The following is a 9,369-nucleotide window of genomic DNA, read 5'->3' as shown; positions in this document are numbered from 1 at the left end:
AAGGATTGTCAATTATGTCCATGTCTCAGGTGGTAACAATGTGTTCTTAGAGATGAAATTACCCTATTAGCGCTCATGTACCCGTTCCAGTGCTCGGTAAATAATCTTGTTACCTATTCGTTACCTATTCGCTTTTAATGCGCGGGGTATACGCTGCAACTTGAAATAAATCGTGTTTCAATTGTGTTCATGTCTGGTGGTAACAATGTGTTCTTAGAGATGAAATGACCCCATTTGAGCGCATGTAACCGTTCCAGCACTCGGTAAATAACCTGTTACCTATTCGTTACCTATTCGCTTTTAATGCGCGGGGTATACAGTGCACCTTTAAATAAATCGTTTTTTAATTGTGTTGGATCTCTGGTGGTAAGAATGTGTTCTTAGAGATGAAATTACCCTATTAGCGCGCATGTACCCGTTCCAGCGCTCGGTTAATACCCTGTTACCTATTCGTTACCTATTCGTTACCTATTCGCTTATAATACATTTTTTTATACGTTGCACCTGTTAGAAAAGGATTTTCAATTATGTCCAGGTCTCAGACGGTAACAATGTGTTCTTAGAGATGAAATGACCCCGTTAGAGCGCATGTACCCGTTCCAGCGCTCGGTAAATAACCTGTTACCTATTCGTTACCTATTCGCTTTTAATACGCTGGGTATACGCTGCAACTTGAAATAAATCGTGTTTTAATTGTGTTCATGTCTGGTGGTAACAATGTGTTCTTAGAGATGAAATGACCCCATTTGAGCGCATGTACCCGTTCCAGCGCTCGGTAAATAACCTGTTACCTATTCGTTACCTATTCGCTTTTAATGCGCGGGGTATACGGTGCACCTTTAAATAAATCGTTTTTTAATTGTGTTCAGGTCTCTGGTGGTAAGAATGTGTTCTTAGAGATGAAATGACCCTATTAGCGCGCATGTACCCGTTCCAGCGCTCGGTTAATACCCTGTTACCTATTCGTTACCTATTCGTTACCTATTCGTTACCTATTCGCTTATAATACATTTTTTGATACGTTGCACCTGTTAGAAAAGGATTTTCAATTATGTCCAGGTCTCAGACGGTAACAATGTGTTCTTAGAGATGAAATGACCCCGTTAGAGCGCATGTACCCGTTCCAGCGCTCGGTAAATAACCTGTTACCTATTCGTTACCTATTCGCTTTTAATACGCTGGGTATACGCTGCAATTTGAAATAAATCGTGTTTTAATTGTGTTCATGTCTGGTGGTAACAATATGTTCTTAGAGATGAAATGACCCCATTTGAGCGCATGTACCCGTTCCAGCGCTCGGTAAATAACCTGTTACCTATTCGTTACCTATTCGCTTTTAATGCGCAGGGTATACGCTGCAACTTGAAATAAATCGTGTTTTAATTGTGTTCATGTCTGGTGGTAACAATGTGTTCTTAGAGATGAATGACCCCATTAGAGCGCATGTACCCGTTCCAGCGCTCAGTAAATAACCTGTTACCTATTCGTTACTTATTCGCTTTTAATGCGCGGGGTATACGGTGCACCTTGAAATAAATCGTTTTTTAATTGTGGTTAGGTCTCTGGTGGTAAGAATGTGTTCTTAGAGATGAAATGACCCTATTAGCGCGCATGTACCCGTTCCAGCGCTCGGTTAATACCCTGTTACCTATTCGTTACCTATTCGTTACTTATTCGCTTTATATACGTTTGTTGTACGTTGCACTTTTTAGAAAAAGATTTTTACTTGTATTCATGTCTCTGGTGGTAACAATGTGTAATTAGAGATGAAATGACCCTGTTAGCGCTTATGTACCCGTTCCAGCGCTCGGTTATTACCCTTTTACCTATTCGTTACCTATTTACTTATAATACGTTTGTTGTACGTTGCACCTTTTAGAAAAAGATTTTTACTTGTGTTCATGTCTCTGGTGGTAACAATGTGTAATTAGAGATGAAATGACCCTATTAGCGTGCATGTACCAGTTCCAGCGCTCGGATAATACCCTGTTACTTATTCGTTCCTTATTCGCTTTTAATGCGCAGGGTAAGTATAATTACGTTGCACCTTGAAATAAATCGTTTTTTAATTGTGTTCATGTCTTTGGTGGTAACAATGTAATCTTAGAGACGAAATGACCCTATTAGAGTGCATGTACCCGTTCCAGCGCTCGGTTAATACTGTAAACCAACTTAATTTCGCGAGCGATTTATTTTCGCGATTTTCGCGAGTAGAAAAATAACGCGAAAATAAATCGTCGCGAATATGTAAAACTTGGATCTTTCCTTATTAAACTTCATCAAGTAAATCAGAAAATCGCGAAATTAAATAGCCGCGAATTGGTCAAGAAAGGGTAAAACGCGAAATAAAGTATTCGCGAAAATAAGTTGGTTTACAGTACCCTGTTACCTATTCGTTACCTATTCGTTACTTATTCGCTTTAAATACGTTTGTTGTACGTTGAAATCCTTTTCTAAAAGGTGCAACGCACAACAAACGTATTATAAGTGAATAGGTAACGAATAGGTAACGAATAGGTAACAGGGTATTAACCGAGCGCTGGAACGGGTACATGCGCGCTAATAGGGTCATTTCATCTCTAAGAACAAATTGTTACCACCAGAGACATGGACACAATTGAAAATCCTTTTCTAAAAGGTGCAACGTACAACAAACGTATTATAAGTGAATAGGTAACGAATAGGTAACAGGGTAATAACCGAGCGTTGGAACGGGTACATGCACGCTAATAGGGTCATTTCATCTCTAATTACACATCGTTACCACCACAGATATGAACACAAGTGAAAATTCTTTTCTAAAAGGTGCAACGTACAACAAACGGATTTAAAGCGAATAAGTAACGAATATGTAACGAATAGGTAACAGGGTATTAACCGAGCGCTGGAACGGGTACATGCGCTCTAATAGGGTCATTTCGTCTCTAAGATTACATTGTTACCACCAGAGACATGAACACAATTAAAAAACGATTTATTTCAAGGTGAAACGTATACTTACCCCGCGCATTAAAAGCGTATAAGGAACGAATAAGTAACAGGGTATTATCCGAGCTCTGGAACGGGTACATGCACGCTAATAGGGTCATTTCATCTCTAATTACACATTGTTACCACCAGAGACATGAACACAAGTGAAAATCCTTTTCTAAAAGGTGCAACGTACAACAAATGTATTATAAGTGAATAGGTAACAAATAGGTAACGAATAGGTAACGAATAGGTAACGAATAGGCAACAGGGTATTAACCGAGCGCTGGAACGGGTACATGCGCGCTAATAGGGTCATTTCATCTCTAAGAACACATTGTTACCACCAGAGACATGGACACAATTGAAAATCCTTTTCTAAAAGGTGCAACGTACAACAAACGTATTATAAGTGAATAGGTAACGAATAGGTAACAAAGTATTAACCGAGCGCTGGAACGGGTACATGCACGCTAAAAGGGTCATTTCATCTCTAATTACATATTGTTACCACCAGAGACATGAACACAAGTGAAAATCCTTTTCTAAAAGGTGCAACGTACAACAGACGTATTTAAAGCGAATAAGTAACGAATAGGTAACGAATAGGTAACAGGGTATTAACCGAGCGCTGGAACGGGTACATATGCGCTAATAGGGTCATTTCATCTCTAAGAACACATTGTTACCACCAGAGACATGAACACAATTAAAAAACGATTTATTTCAAGGTGCACCGTATACCCCGCGCATTAAAAGCGAATAGGTAACGAATAGGTAACAGGTTATTTACCGAGCGCTGGAACGGGTACATGCGCTCTAATGGGGTCATTTCATCTCTAAGAACACATTGTTACCGTCTGAGACCTGGACATAATTGAAAATCCTTTTCTAACAGGTGAAACGTATAAAAAAATGTATTATAAGCGAATAGGTAACGAATAGGTAACGAATAGGTAACAGGGTATTAACCGAGCGCTGGAACGGGTACATGCGCGCTAATAGGGTCATTTCATCTCTAAGAACACATTCTTACCACCAGAGACCTGAACACAATTAAAAAACGATTTATTTCAAGGTGCACCGTATACCCCGCGCATTAAAAGCGAATAAGTAACGAATAGGTAACAGGTTATTTACCGAGCGCTGGAACGGGTACATGCGCTCAAATGGGGTCATTTCATCTCTAAGAACACATTGTTACCGTCTGAGACCTGGACATAATTGAAAATCCTTTTCTAACAGGTGCAACGTATAAAAAAATGTATTATAAGCGAATAGGTAACGAATAGGTAACAGGGTATTAACCGAGCGCTGGAACGGGTACATGCGCGCTAATAGGGTCATTTCATCTCTAAGAACACATTCTTACCACCAGAGACCTGAACACAATTAAAAAACGATTTATTTAAAGGTGCACCGTATACCCCGCGCATTAAAAGCGAATAAGTAACGAATAGGTAACAGGTTATTTACCGAGCGCTGAAACGGGTACATGCGCTCTAATGGGGTCATTTCATCTCTAAGAACACATTGTTACCACCAGACATGAACACAATTAAAACACGATTTATTTAAAGGTGCACCGTATACCCCGCGCATTAAAAGCGAATAAGTAACGAATAGGTAACAGGTTATTTACCGAGCGCTGGAACGGGTACATGCGCTCTAATGGGGTCATTTCATCTCTAAGAACACAATATTGGAGTCTTATTAAATCTTTGATGAAATGTGACTCCAGCGACAGTCGCAACATTCCCCCTTTACAGATAGATGATGATCTGATCTGTGAAGATACAAAAAAGGCAAAAATATTTAATGATTATTTTTGTGGTCAATCAAATCTTGATGACTCTAATACACACCTTCCAGACATACCTGACACACGAACAGACGGACTCGGTGATATGATAATATCTAAGAACGAGGTAGTAGACATCTTGAAGATTTTGGATGTATCAAAGGCATCGGGACCAGATCGTATAAGCCCACGACTTCTAAAAGAAGCATATGGAATTATGAAATATCCTTTGTGGAGGTTATTTAACCTATCTTTATCAGTTGGCAAATTTCCTTCCGACAGGAAATGTGCAAATGTTACCCCTGTATTTAAGAAGGACTCTCCAAGTGACTATAGAAACTATAGACCGATATCATTGATAAGCGTTATCGGAAAAGTCATGGAAAGATGTGTTTTTAAGCATATTCATAACTATCTAATAGCTAACCAGATAATCACACCCAACCAATCAGGATTCACCCAAGGGGACTCAGCCATTAATCAATTGCTGAATATTACAAATGAGTTTGGGAAGGCATTAGATGACGGGAAAGAAATTAGAGTAATTTTTTGTGATATAAGTAAGGCATTTGACAGAGTTTGGCATAAGGGGTTGATACGGAAATTAGAAGCTATTGGCATTAAAGGTTCGGTTTTGGCATGGGTAAAAAATTATCTATCTGATAGAAAGCAAAGGGTTGTAATTAATAGTGTATCATCCGAGTGGGGTAATATAATGGCTGGGGTACCCCAGGGGTCGATTCTGGGTCCTCTTTTATTTTTGATATTTATTAACGATATCATATCTGATATACAGTCTTCTATTAAGTTGTTTGCTGATGATACAAGTTTGTATTTGATAGTAGATGACCCCCAAGAATCAGCAAACAACTTGAATAGTGATCTCGAAAAAATCCATAGATGGTCTTCAGATTGGCTAGTGACCTTTAACCCTCAGAAAACCGAGACCATGACAATTTCACGGAAACTTAACAAACCTGATCATCCAAAACTTAACATGGACAACGTAACTGTAGCTGAGGTATCAACCCATAAACACCTTGGATTACATATTTCAAACGATGGCACTTGGCACAAACATATTGATGTTATAAACCGAAAAGGCATACAAACGACTGAATGTTCTTCGAAAATTTAAATTTATCCTTGACAGACGGACACTCGAGACAATATACCTAACATATATAAGACCATTATTAGAATATGCTGATGTCATCTGGGACAAAAACACACATCTTTTGATTGATAAGATTGAAAAAGTGCAAACAGAGGCTGCCAGGATCGTAACTGGGGGTACTAGGTTGGTGTCCCTAGAGAGATTATATCTCGAAACGGGTTGGAAAAGCTTAAAGATCGAAGGGAGGCCCACAGGTTAATTTATTTTTACAAGATGAAAAATAATATTACTCCGGAATATTTATCAACCTTAGTTCCAGAGTCCCATGCAGCCATACATTATCATAATACGAGAAACTCGTCCCTAATCCCCCCTGTTCGAACAAGAACAGCCCTGTATTCAAATTATTTTTTACCGGCAACGGTACGTTCATGGAATCTCCTCCCTGAGAATTCTAAGACCAGTACTTTGGTGGGGGCATTCAGGAATTGTGTCCAGTCTCGGGCGATTAAACCTCCAAATTATTATTACATTGGTAAGCGATTAGGTCAAATTTATCACTCAAGACTTCGTATGTAATGCAGTTCTCTAAATCATCATCTTTTTGTTAAAAATATAGTGGATTCGCCACTTTGTTTATGTGGTGCTATAGAAACTACAGCGCACTACTTGTTGCACTGCCCCCGTTTTCACATTATGCGTGAACAGCATTTTTATAATATCAATATAATACATTTTTTGTCGGAAGAAATCTTGCTACACGGTTCAATGGACTTCAGCTACGAACAAAACATTGAAATATTCTTGGCAGTTCAAACATTTATACTCAGTAGTAAAAGATTTGTCATATGATAGCACACATCACGGTGGGTATGGTTGTCCTGCGAGAGAACGTACTGTGCTGGTGATTCGGTCCTGACGGGTGCTGGTGATCAACGAAAAAATGTAAACAAAGACGAAAATGATGTTTTCACTCATAAAAAATGGAAGAAAACAGTTGAGATTTTTCAATTTCGTTTCTTATGGGTTCATATATAAACCATTAAAAAAAATGACCCTCTAAACTGTTTCAGTAAGCGTAACACAAAAATGCTCATTTTCAGAAAATCTCGAACTAAAAAAATAAAACAAAAATGCTCATAGAGTCCGCCTTCTATACCGCAATCCACACGACAAAACAATTTTGTGAAAAAACATTGCAATTTATTAAAATTAAGCATTTTCTCAATTTATTCATGTCCTGATACTGTGCTGGTGGGTCCTGTCATTGTGCTGGTGGGTCCTGATACGGTGCTGGTGATTTTGGATAAGAAGTTGGTCATATTTGAAACAAATGTTACAAAATCAATAAAATTAGTCAGATAATTGTTGCCAACATGATCTATGACTCCTATTTTAGCTCTTGTGCATCCATTTGGCTGTTTAATATGTGTTTTCAAATGATCTGAACTTGTATTACATAATAACATAAAAGGGCAACATATTTCGTCTAATATTAGATAACAATAGAATCATATTCAAAACAGTGTGGTCCTGGCCATTGATTGACGACCTAAATTATCCCATTGACTGGGACAGATTAGGTGAACGTTTGTCTGTAACGACCATTGCTCACTTCTTACTTATAAAATTTAAACTGTTGGGTCACCAAAGGTTCTTAACGCCTTTAAGAATAAAATAATTCGAAAAATTATTCAGGAATAACCTTTATGTTTTGATTTATATTATTGATATAAATCAACACATCGTATTATTCCGGATTTGTTTTTCGAATTCCTTTATTTAGGTGTTGAGAACTTTTGGTGACCCCGCAGATTCAGTGTCTTTAACAAGTACATAGTGAGCAGTGATTGTTAACGACAAACGTTCACCTAATCTGTCCCAGTCAATGGGATAATTTAGGTCGTCAATCAATGGCCAGGACCACACTGTTTTGAATATGATTCTATAGTATCTAAAATAAGTTAAAAATTTCACAATACTATATATTTCATTTTATTTGTCAATTTGTTTGAAAAAAGTCGAAAAGAAGAGACTTTTTTTAATGTCATGATTATATGTCGCTTTCTAGATCTATGCTTAGCATTTATTTCAGATAACATGGACTCCTCACCCTGATGACCCTGCTGCCTTTCATAACTTTATCCGTATACATATATTAATAGATAAACAAAAGGCTGCATGCAACACGTATTTTTGTATTTAAAATTATTCGTTGTAACGAGAATATTTGTGGTGAATGGAAACTGTGAGGGTCACAATCTTAAATTGCTTATAAATGTTGCTGGGACCAGTTTCGTTATCTGATCATGAATTTTCTGAAATTCGCAAGGTTGATAGACATTTTGATTTTTTTTTACTCGGTAATGAACCACTGTAATGATCCCATGCTAAACATAACAAAAATCTCTGTACAAAGGTCTGTGAATTTTCTACAAAAATAGAGATTTTATTTTTCACTAAATTCTCTTTTTCTACTAAATACAATAATGAACTATAAATAATAATGCTTTGCAAGAAGTTTCCCCTTGATATATGTACAAAATTATATCTCTATTATTCATTGTCTGTGCTGTTTTGATACTATTGCAGTTTGCACATTTCGGAATTGACAGGCCACAGGAGGGGTCATAAACCGTACATGAAAAGATAAAATATTGATATAAGTACATAATTTGCATCTTTGAACCCCCACCCCGGCTTGTTTTTTTAGGAGCCTGGGGTGTCTAAAAATGGTCGATTACAGACAGCCGAGTACGCATTTTACTTTCCAGGCGTGTTATTGTTGATTGTTAAAGTCCTGAAAACGGATTGATGGAAACAAAAATGTTTGATATATCTGGCTTTAGATTCAGTTTTTTTTTTTAAATATAAATTAAGGCTACATTTTAATATAATAATTCTATGAATTCACAATATCAAATCAAAGTACTGAAGTACTGAACATCAGAGGACCTCAAGTTGTGTTGAATTATTGATAAATGACAGGTGTTTATATTATACCTACCAGACAGATATGTTCACCATACAATATAGTACAAATATTAAATATAATTTGCTATCATATCTGAGATACTGACTTGAACTAGGAAACTTAACTTTGTGAATTATCAAATTCAATGATTACTTGGTCAAATGAGAACTGTTAGATTGGCATTATGACCATATAGTTGCACACATACAAAAATCGCTAACATATAACTTATAATAGAGAATCAACATAGCAAACAATTCTTCGAGTAGCTATATAGTCACTCACTGAACTATGAAAAAGAGGTTCAAGACAATCATATCAAAACAGATAAATTGTAATTGTGGCTAATTGAAAAATAAAGTGGGGGAAAATATATTGTTTTGGCGAAAGAGGTGGCGAAAAAAATAATTGACCCAGGGGAAACCCTGGGGCTAAAGATACCAGATGAACAGCAAACTCATAAATGGAAAATAAACTTACAATTCCATGACTAAAACTGAAAAAGAC

This window comes from Mytilus edulis, chromosome 3, assembly GCF_963676685.1.
Source record: "Mytilus edulis chromosome 3, xbMytEdul2.2, whole genome shotgun sequence".
NCBI classification, from domain to species: Eukaryota; Metazoa; Mollusca; class Bivalvia; order Mytilida; family Mytilidae; genus Mytilus; species Mytilus edulis.
Note: the sequence above shows the minus strand (reverse complement) of the source record.